The following is a 9,124-nucleotide window of genomic DNA, read 5'->3' on the forward strand; positions in this document are numbered from 1 at the left end:
TCCCTGGGCAACCCATTCCAGTGCCTCACCAACCTCACAGTAAAGAATTTCTTCCTTAGATCCAATCTAAACTTCCCCTGTTTAAGCTCTAACCCATCACATCTTGTCCTACCACTACAGTCCCTGATGAAGAATCCCTCCCCAGCATCCCTGTAGGCTCCCTTCAGATACTGGAAGCTGCTATGAGGTCTCCACGCAGCCTTCTCTTCTCCAGGCTAAACAGCCCCAACTTTCTCAGCCTGTCTCCATACAGGAGATGCTCCAGCCCCTGATCATCCTTGTGGCCTCCTCTGGACTTGCTCCAACAGCTCCATGCCCTCCTTACGCTGGGGACACCAGAACTGCAGACAGTGCTCCAAGTGGGGCCTCATGACCATCAACCACCAGCAAAGACCACACCTAAGGAGGTTATGTTAGCATCAGATTTAGCTGGAGCTAGCTCCCAACAAGTCCAGGACACGCAGTACGCACGTTTCTGGAAGTAGTGCATTAGCAACAGCAATGCAGCGTTAGCTGGTGGGATTCTGCCCTGAGGGTCAGGTACCACTGCACCCATCCAGCGGTCCCTCACTGTATCATTTAGGAAGAGTTTCCCAATGAATGAAGCAACTTACACACATTCTGCACATACAAATGTTCTCCCAGTCCTGATGGGAAGCTGATTAAACTCATTCAAGCTCAAAAAAGATAATCTGCGTGCCTAGGTATGTACACAGGAGAACTGTAGGACATATTTTGTTGGTCACAGTGACACAAAAATACACCCATGTGCCATCAGTATTGATTTTCCTTCAGTCAGTTTCCAAGTGTTTTCATTCCTTTCTCCTGAAGGCATAACAGGTCTGAACTTTGCAAACTGTGGCATATTTAACATCTGCATTAGCCTTTCTGAGCAGAAGTCCTCCAATTTAATGAGAGCAGCAGACCACATGAAGTACTGCAGCAGCCTCAGAACAAAAGAAATCAAACCAAAACAGAAGAGCAATCCCCGCCCCCCCACACACGAGGAAGTCAAGGTTTATCCAAATGAAGGGTGTAAAAAGGAACATGTGAGGAGTGGGAAGGTAATCCCAGCTGAAAAGAAATCTATTTTCAATGAAGATGCTATGTACACTCAAGTCTGCTCAGCTGCTTGAATCTGCAGTTGAAGGACCACATTTAGCTCCACTCAGCATATTATGATAGAGTTTATATGATATATTTTCAAAATAAAGCTTCATTGTACTGAAAAGGAATGTACTGCGCAATATGTCACGTCAGTTATCAGCCTGGAAACAGCTGATGTCCCTGACTAACATCAGCTCCAATTACTGGCCTTCAACACTCTGGGGCCACAGAGGCTGTGTGCCCACAGTGCCCTGATCTGTACTCAGGAGCCTGGAGCCAGCCCAGGGATGGCCCCTGGCTTGGGGACCAGCACAGGATGCTCTCAGGGTTAGCTCATTAAAGCTCAACACGACCCGGCAGCATGCACTTGAGCCCAGAAACCCACTGTGTCCTGGGCTGAATCAAAAGGAGCATGAGCAGCAGGTCAAAGGAGGTGAACCTGCCGCTCTACTGCACTCTGGGGAGAACCCCCCTGCAGTCCTCCATCCAGCTCTGGGGCCTCCAACACACAAGGGACATGGAGCTGTTGGAGGGAGTCCAGAGGGGGCCAGAGAGATGCTGTAAGGGCTGGAGCAGCTCTGCTCTGGGGCCAGGCTGAGAAAGCTGGGCTGGTTCAGCCTGGAGAAAAGAAGGCTCCTTAAGGGGAGACCTTAGAGCAGCTCCAGTGCCTAAAGGGGCTGCAGGAAACCTGGAGAGGGGCTTTGGACAAGGGCCTGTAGGGACAGGATGCTCTCAGGGTTAGCTCATTAAAGCAATTCTAAAGCTGCTAATTCCCCACATCACCCTCCATGCATTTTCACCTCTCTGCCCTCATACATCACCCAAAGTACCCACAGCCAAGCTTCTTTACCATGAGGGTGCTGAGGTGCTGCCACAGGGTGCCCGGAGAAGCTGTGGCTGCCCCATCCCTGCCAGGGCTCAAAGCCAGGTTGGAGAGGACTTGAAGCAACCTGCTCTGGTGGAAGGTGTCCCTGCCCATGGTCGGGGTTTTGAACTGGATGAGCATTAAGGTCCCTTCCAACCCAAACTATTCTATGATACTACAAAAGCCAACCTGCAGCTGACAGTGACACAGGCAGCCGCGCCAAGCTCCAAGAGTGCCAGCCCCAGCAGGGCTCAATGCCAACACTCGCTTGTGAACAGCAATCCCTCCTCCAGGACAAGTCACTACAGCTGGAGTAAAACTACCCTTGCTGAAAAGCCAAAGCCTAAGGGAGGAGAGAAAAAAGGGGGTAGAGAAATGAAACCATTTATCAGAGTGTGCTCAAATTGGACAGCTCTGCTTACAATACCCTTCTGATGGGCCCCTTAGTGATGGCTGTCCATGACCAAGGGTCTGCAGTGAAGTCTTCTGCAGTATGCATTACTGATCTGTCTCTGGAGGCTGCCAGCTTCTGCAGCTTAAACTTTAAATTATATGTATAATGTTTTTACCTTCTGACTGCAGAGAAACTCTTGAGAGTCTGAAACCCCAAAGTGCTGATTTGCAGGGAGAGGAGGCCTTGGAACAACAGCTCTCAAGGATATGAGCTATCTTGCTCACACAAACAGGCCAACGTGACCAGGAAGCACAACAGCAAAGCTTTAAGCGTTGGTATTTTTAATTGCTTGACTGTCTTGCAGCAGAAACATGGGTTCCTGCAGTTATGTGCAGTTTGGGAAGTGCTGCTTTTCCTCCTTGCTCTAAATCTTCCTGGTCCTTTTTATTAGTAATGTAGTGCCTATCACACAGTGGGCATTTCAAAGAAAAACTTCTCTAACACGGGATGCTTGTGTTGCCCTCCTCACCAGGCTTTTCCTCCATCCACCTTGGATGCTCTCACATTCCAAAGAAGCCACAGGACTACTCTGTGTTTTCCATCAATCTTTATTTGCCTTATTTTGCCCACAAACTTCCTCCCTTTCTAAAGCACTTTTCCCTCACCTTCCTGAAGATGCCAGGCCCGGAGACACGAACCTGTCTCTCACCTTATTCTCTCTGCTTTTGTTTTGGAAGGCTGGATTTGCTCTGGAATCCATTTACAAGGTGAAGTTGAACTAGCAGGGACTCCCAGAAAGCAACAATTTCACAATGGAGCTTCAGGAGCATTGCTCTAGAAGCTTTATTTAAAGACACCTTCAGTAGCAGAGAGGAGGTGACAGAGAGAACAGAGCCTGTGAAATTGAGGCCTTCTTCAATCCATTACTGCAGAGAGCAGTGCAAGAGGAGGCAATAAAACTGCAGCTGCACAGGAGCTCTGGTCCAAGAAACATCACTCGCTATGACAGATCTTCAGGCAGTAATGCTGTACAGAAGCTCTTGCAATGGAATACACCATGAGCATGACAAGGGGCAAGACGAGGAGCAGAAAAGCCAGCATCCCATGGGAGGGCTGCCCACCAGCAGTCAAGGAGGAATTCTGCCACTTGCTCAGTGCCAATGGATGTTGCATGTGCTGAGCCCCCTTCAACAGCTATGCCTTGCCCCAAGCAGCTCTCAGCCCTGGGCTCTGAAGGACCTGTGCTCAGGTGAGAACCCACAGAACTCAACACTGATGCAAGAAGACATGTCAAGTATACCCAGACGTGCGTCCAAATGACTCCAGATTTCTTAAAATGCTAGAAAACTGCAATCCAAACTGAGGAATAAAAGGGATGTCTTGCTTGTTCTGGCTTTCTTAGGAAAAACAGTTGCTCGTAAGTCTCAGATACACGTCCCCAGCACAAAGCAGGCATCAAAAGTTTCCGCCTGTGTTCATAGAATCATAGAATGGTTTGTGCTGGAAGGGACCTTAAAGATCATCCAGTTCCAATCCCCTGCCATAGGCAGGAACACCTTCCACTAGAGCAGGTTGCTCCAAGCCCCGTCCAACCTGGCCTTGAACACTGCCAGGGATGGGGCAGCCACAACTTCTCTGGGCACCCTGTGCCAGTGCCTCAGCACCCTCACAGGGAAGAGCTGACTAATGTCTAATCTAAATCTCTCCTCTGTCAGTTTAAAGCCATTCCCCCTTGTCCTGTCACTACCTGCCCTTGTAAAAAGCCCCTCTGCATGTCTGCCTCATGCCACCAGGAACAAGAGTCATTACTTCTTACAGTCACCCAGCCTTGTATCTTCAGACCAAGCTTTAGCAGCTTATTTCCTTCTTCTAGAGGTCTCCCAGTTAGTCTACAGTACTATTATTTGACTGTCAAACAAAACAAAACACCAAATCAAACAAACAGCATTTTGTCTTTGGGACTATCTTTAGTTTCTCCATGCAAATTGTCCCAATGTCAACAACTGGTAATAACAATTTTAAATACGCTACTCCAAAATGTCATGAATTTTAAGAGCTCTGGAAGTGGTCAGCAGCACTTGCAGCCAAACCAGCAAGAGAGAGGCCCTGCTAACAGCAAATTTAAGAGTAAAGACATAGGTAAAAGCATGTATTTCTCTTGCATAAATGGACAAGGGGAGGGGGAAACTAAAATAAACCCCAGCTTTGCTTTGGAATTAACCAGCATGAGACAGAAGTTATGAAAGGAAAAAAGTGTATTAATAAAAAAACCCAACAAGCAGAAGGATAAAGCGTACATGGTACTGTTTATAAAAAGACCAAAGGCCTGTCTTGCCTGGGCTTGTCGCTTTTCTCCTCAATACACATACTTTACTCTGATTCCTGACTCAGGGCTGCAATCTCCACTCACTGAGAGGCTTCTGGCACCCTGATCACAAACCCAGCCTGCTGCAGCAGGAACCTTCCTGCTTTGGGCTCCTCCAGCAGTGTCCTGAGTGTTTAAAACCAGGAATTACCCTCATAGTAATCCTTCCCCCTTAAACTGTCAGAAAGCACCAGTAATTGCTACCAGCAAGGCTCATGATGAGGGAAGTCCCCCACAAACTGGCCCAGAAAACACTGTGCGTCATGCACGGTCCACAAAGATGCTAGAGGAATTAATCTCCCCAAACCAGCCAGCTCCACAGCAAAGCCAGCCCTGGGCTGGGAACCGCAGGATACCCCTCACCTCCCATGGACAGCCTGAGGGAACAGCAGTTTTAGACACTAGGTGTTGAGGTGCTTTTCCTGCCCTTGGGTTGGGGCAATCCCAAGCACAAATACAGTCCAGGCAGACACTAGATTGAGAGCAGCCCCGAGGAGGACTTGGGGGTGTTGGTTTACGAGAAGCTCAACACGAGACAGCAGTGAGCTCTTGCAGCCTAGAAACTGTGTCCTGGGCTGCATCGAAAGGAACATAAGCAGCAGGTCAAGGGAGGGATTCCTCCCCCTCTACTGCTTTCTAGGGAGACCCCCCTCCTGCAGTCCTGCAACCAGCTCTGGGGCAACAGCACAAGAGTGATGTGGAGCTGTTGGAACGAGTGGAGAAGAGGCCACAGAGGTGATCAGAGGCCTGAAGCAGCTCTGCTCTGGAGCCAAGCTGAGAGAGCTGGGCTGGCTCAGCCTGGAGAAGAGAAGGCTCCTTAAGGGGAGACCTTAGAGCAGCTCCAGTGCCTAAAGGGGCTGCAGGAAACCTGGGCAGGGACTTCTCACAAGGGCATGTAAGAGACAGGACAAGAGGGAATGGCTTTAACAGACAGAGGGGAGATTGAAATTAGACATTAGGAAGAAACTCTTTACTATGAGAGTGGTGAAGCACTGGCACAGGGTGCCCAGAGAAGCCATGGCTGCCCCATCCCTTGCAGTGTTCACGGTCAGGTTGGATGGGGCTTGGAGCAATCCACTCTAGTAGAAGGTGTCCCCACCCATGGCAGAGGGCTGGAATTGGATGGTCTTAAGGTCCTTTACAACTCAAACCATTGCACAATTCTACAGACCCTAAAGCATGAGGGAACAGCGGCTTCCCCTGGTCCTGCTTCTCCACATCACTGCATGACCAGACAACTCAGCATCTAGCCAAGAGCCAGGGCAACCCTCAGCATCTCCCATAGCTCCTCAATGTCACCATCCTTCCACTGGCCACACCAGCAGCCCCAACACTTGATCTCTTTGCAGACTCCACGTGCCTGAAGAGCCCCACATCGCCCAGCCACACACTAAGCGGCTATTCTTAGAGCAGGAGCACCTTTGCTCCAAGCACCGCTTGCAAGAGACGAACACACATCACCCGAATACTTCCATTTCCGATTGCAGCTTGCGCTTGAAACCAAACAAACCGTGCTATCCTCATCAGGCACGCACGTCCATGGTGGGGTTTATACACAGGGCATTAGAAAGTTGAAAGAGTCATTTCCCTTTCCACTTTCATTGCTTATAATCTCCATTGAGTGCATGAACGGAAATTTAGGGGACATAAATATGCCCAGCCTGGCTCCACTGATCTCACAGGGAATCAAACGTCACCAGCAGGACCGGATCCAAGGGGGCTGCTGGATATTTGGGGCTCCTCAGCTGCTCAACAGAACACGGAGCAGCACCTGCAGCGCTCGAAAACAACCCTCTCTCCGCCAGGTCCGGGTGGTTTTTAAGCTGGTTCTGCCAGTTCTCCTCCCATTAATGAGAAGCATTAATCACTGGGAAAAGAGGAAGCAACCCTGAGCCAACAGTTTTGCCCAGGGGCCAGTTTTCTGTTTGTTTTGGGTTTGGTTTTTAAGGGATCTGATACGGGATGCTGAAGGCATCTTCCCTTCCCCTTTGGAATATGCCAAGGGATATACGAACCGGGCTTAAAAAATACAGGTATAAAAATCACGGTCTTCGGGAGCGTCTGCAAAGAAGCCAGAATGAGTCAGTAAGTTAATGGGGAAAAACGCCAAAACCCATGAATTTGGGGAAGTTTTTCCACACGAAGCGCCCTGGCTGAGCGGCGCAAGGGCAGCAACAACGCCGTGGCCCCGGGGGATGCTGCAGGCAGGGTTCCGCTGCCGCGGGGGCGGTCCCACTGACCCGGCTTTCGTCCCGCTCCGCTGCGGGAGCCCCGGCCCCGGCCGCCGACCCGGCTGCCCCTCACCCCCCGCCCCGGTGCTGCCGCGGGCTCCCGCCGCCCCGCCCCGCGTTCCACTGTGGCTCCCGCCCCGCCCGCCCATTGGCCGCCGGCCCCGTCACTCACCGGCCCCGTTAACGGCCGAGCGGGGCGGGGGGGGGGCACACACAGCGCTGAGGGGAAGGGCGGGCGCAGCCGCGGCGCGGGCGGGAGCGGCGGGGACGGGCCAGGCCCAGCGCCGCAGGGGAAGAGAAGGGGGGGACCGGAGGGGGGCAGCGCTACCTGAGCCCGCGGGTCGTGTCCGCGCTGCTGGCAACCCCTCAGCCGGGCACCGCTCGGCCGGGCACGGCTCGGCCGGACCTTCCCCCGTCTCCCGCCCCGCCGCACTCCGCAGCCATTTTCGTGGCCACCTTGGCTACCAGCGGGGCTGACTCACCTCGGCGCTGCGGGCGCGGGGGGCCCGCCTCGGCGTCGGGGGGCCCGGGGAGGGGGAGCGGGGAGAGCCCGTCTGGCTGCGCCCTCCCACCCTCCCCGCCGGCCCCGCTGGCTAGTCCCAGGCGAGGACGGGTCCCGGGGCCGGGCCGGGCTCGGCGGAGGCGGCGGCGGCGGCTCCCTCCCTCCCGGCCGTGACCACCATCTTATTAGCACAGGAAATGACATGGAGAACGGAAGAGAGGGGCGTTCGGGGGCCGAGCCCGGGGACCCCCCGAACCGGGGGGAGGCGCCGCCGGCCCGCCCGGCCCGGCCCGGCTCGGCCCGTCAGGGCTCTCCCGGGGCCGCGGTGCTCCCGCCTTGCCTCCGAGCACCGGGGTGGAAACAGACGAGGGGATAGAAATGATAACAACAAACCCCAAAAGCCGCACAAAGCAAGGGGAATAAAAGGGAAAAGCCGAGCGAACCCAACCCGGTCCCACCTCCTGCTCCGGAGCCGGCGAGTTCCGCGCGGAGCCGGTGGCGATCTGCGGCCGGGGGCTCGGGGGGGGCTGTGAAGGACAAACCCCGCCGCCCGGGCGGCCCCGGGGTAGAGCGGAGGGGAGACACCCGCGGGGCTCCCCTCCGGGCGCTGCCGCGGCCACCACCTGCCGCCGCCCGGCAGCCGCCCGAGCGGGACCGGGAGCGGGATGGAGCCGCCCGCCTGTGGGGACAGCGCCAGGACGTGCCCCGGGGCTCCGCTGCTAGCCGGGGGGAGAGTCCGACTGTCCCCCGGGTGGCCCCGCTCCCCCCGGTGGAGCCCCGCCGGTGCGCGGCTGCGCTCGCCTCTTCGGAGCCTCATGCCCTTGTGCGAGCGAGGAGTGGATGTGGAAACGCGGTGTTTGCACTGCGCTTAGAGCAAGGCTGTATTAACTCTTCCACCTTCCCCCCCCGCCTTAAAAAGCAATCCATCCAACGGCAATACAACAGCCCCTTCCCCCGAGCTCCGCGCAGGGATTACATGAGGGATGACAAAAAGTAGGCATAATTTAATAAGCAGAGGAAGCATGTCTCACCAATAAACCAAATTCTAAATAAAACCATCTGCGAGCGTTAAATGCGAAACAATGCGAACTGCTCCGCTGCTTTGCCAAAAGAGGCGCAGCAGGGGGTAAAGAAAGGGATGGTTAAATAGCCATAATTTTCCAGTTCCTTTGGTTGACAATGGGCTTGTATGCAAACAGGGCAGTGGTGACAATGTGCATGCTTGGATACTTGGAACGTATCCTGAGAAATACCCTTTTCTGCATTCCCAAGGGAAAAGAGGAATTCTTTCCCAATATCCACCACCCTGAGGCGTCTACTATGAAAGGATGGTGTGGAGTGGAGAAAAAGCAGCGAGGGCGCAAAGTAAAACAGGGCATAGGGCAAAAATAGAGGCCCCACTTCTGCCATCCCTGAGCTGCTGTCCCCGAGAGCTTGGGGGGTGACAGGACTTTGGGGTCTTGATGCATCACTTAAGTGAACAGAAGATCATTTGTCTGGCGGAACAGCAAGGCAAAGGCTATCAACTCAGGTCCAGCACATGCTCACCTTGCAGAGGCAGGGGTGATTATTCAGAAGTTCGAGCTGTTGGCCAGCTCTCCAGCTGTGATGTGCTTTTTGTCCCCCATTTCTAACCTCAGGGGAGCAGATTCCTGCTTGG

At 53.8% G+C, this 9,124-nt stretch overlaps 1 protein-coding gene across 4 annotated transcripts in view; it reads right to left on the bottom strand.

Moving 5' to 3' along the window:
* Positions 1–8,117, bottom strand: part of PRDM11 (PR/SET domain 11) — a 47,843-nt gene extending 39,726 nt beyond the window's left edge. For 3 of the 4 annotated variants that reach the window (XM_057408715.1, XM_057408712.1, XM_057408717.1), the window contains exon 1: positions 7,445–7,916. The gene's annotated coding sequence lies outside the window, so the exon portion shown is untranslated. The other variant, XM_057408714.1, reaches the window with a different exon arrangement.
* Between the last annotated feature and the right edge of the window lie 1,007 nt (positions 8,118–9,124).

The sequence above is a fragment of the Pezoporus wallicus genome, unplaced genomic scaffold (assembly GCF_028554395.1).
Source record: "Pezoporus wallicus isolate ANWC-B61680 ecotype Strahan unplaced genomic scaffold, APGP_CSIRO_Pwel_v1 contig_6382, whole genome shotgun sequence".
NCBI classification, from domain to species: domain Eukaryota; kingdom Metazoa; phylum Chordata; class Aves; order Psittaciformes; family Psittacidae; genus Pezoporus; species Pezoporus wallicus.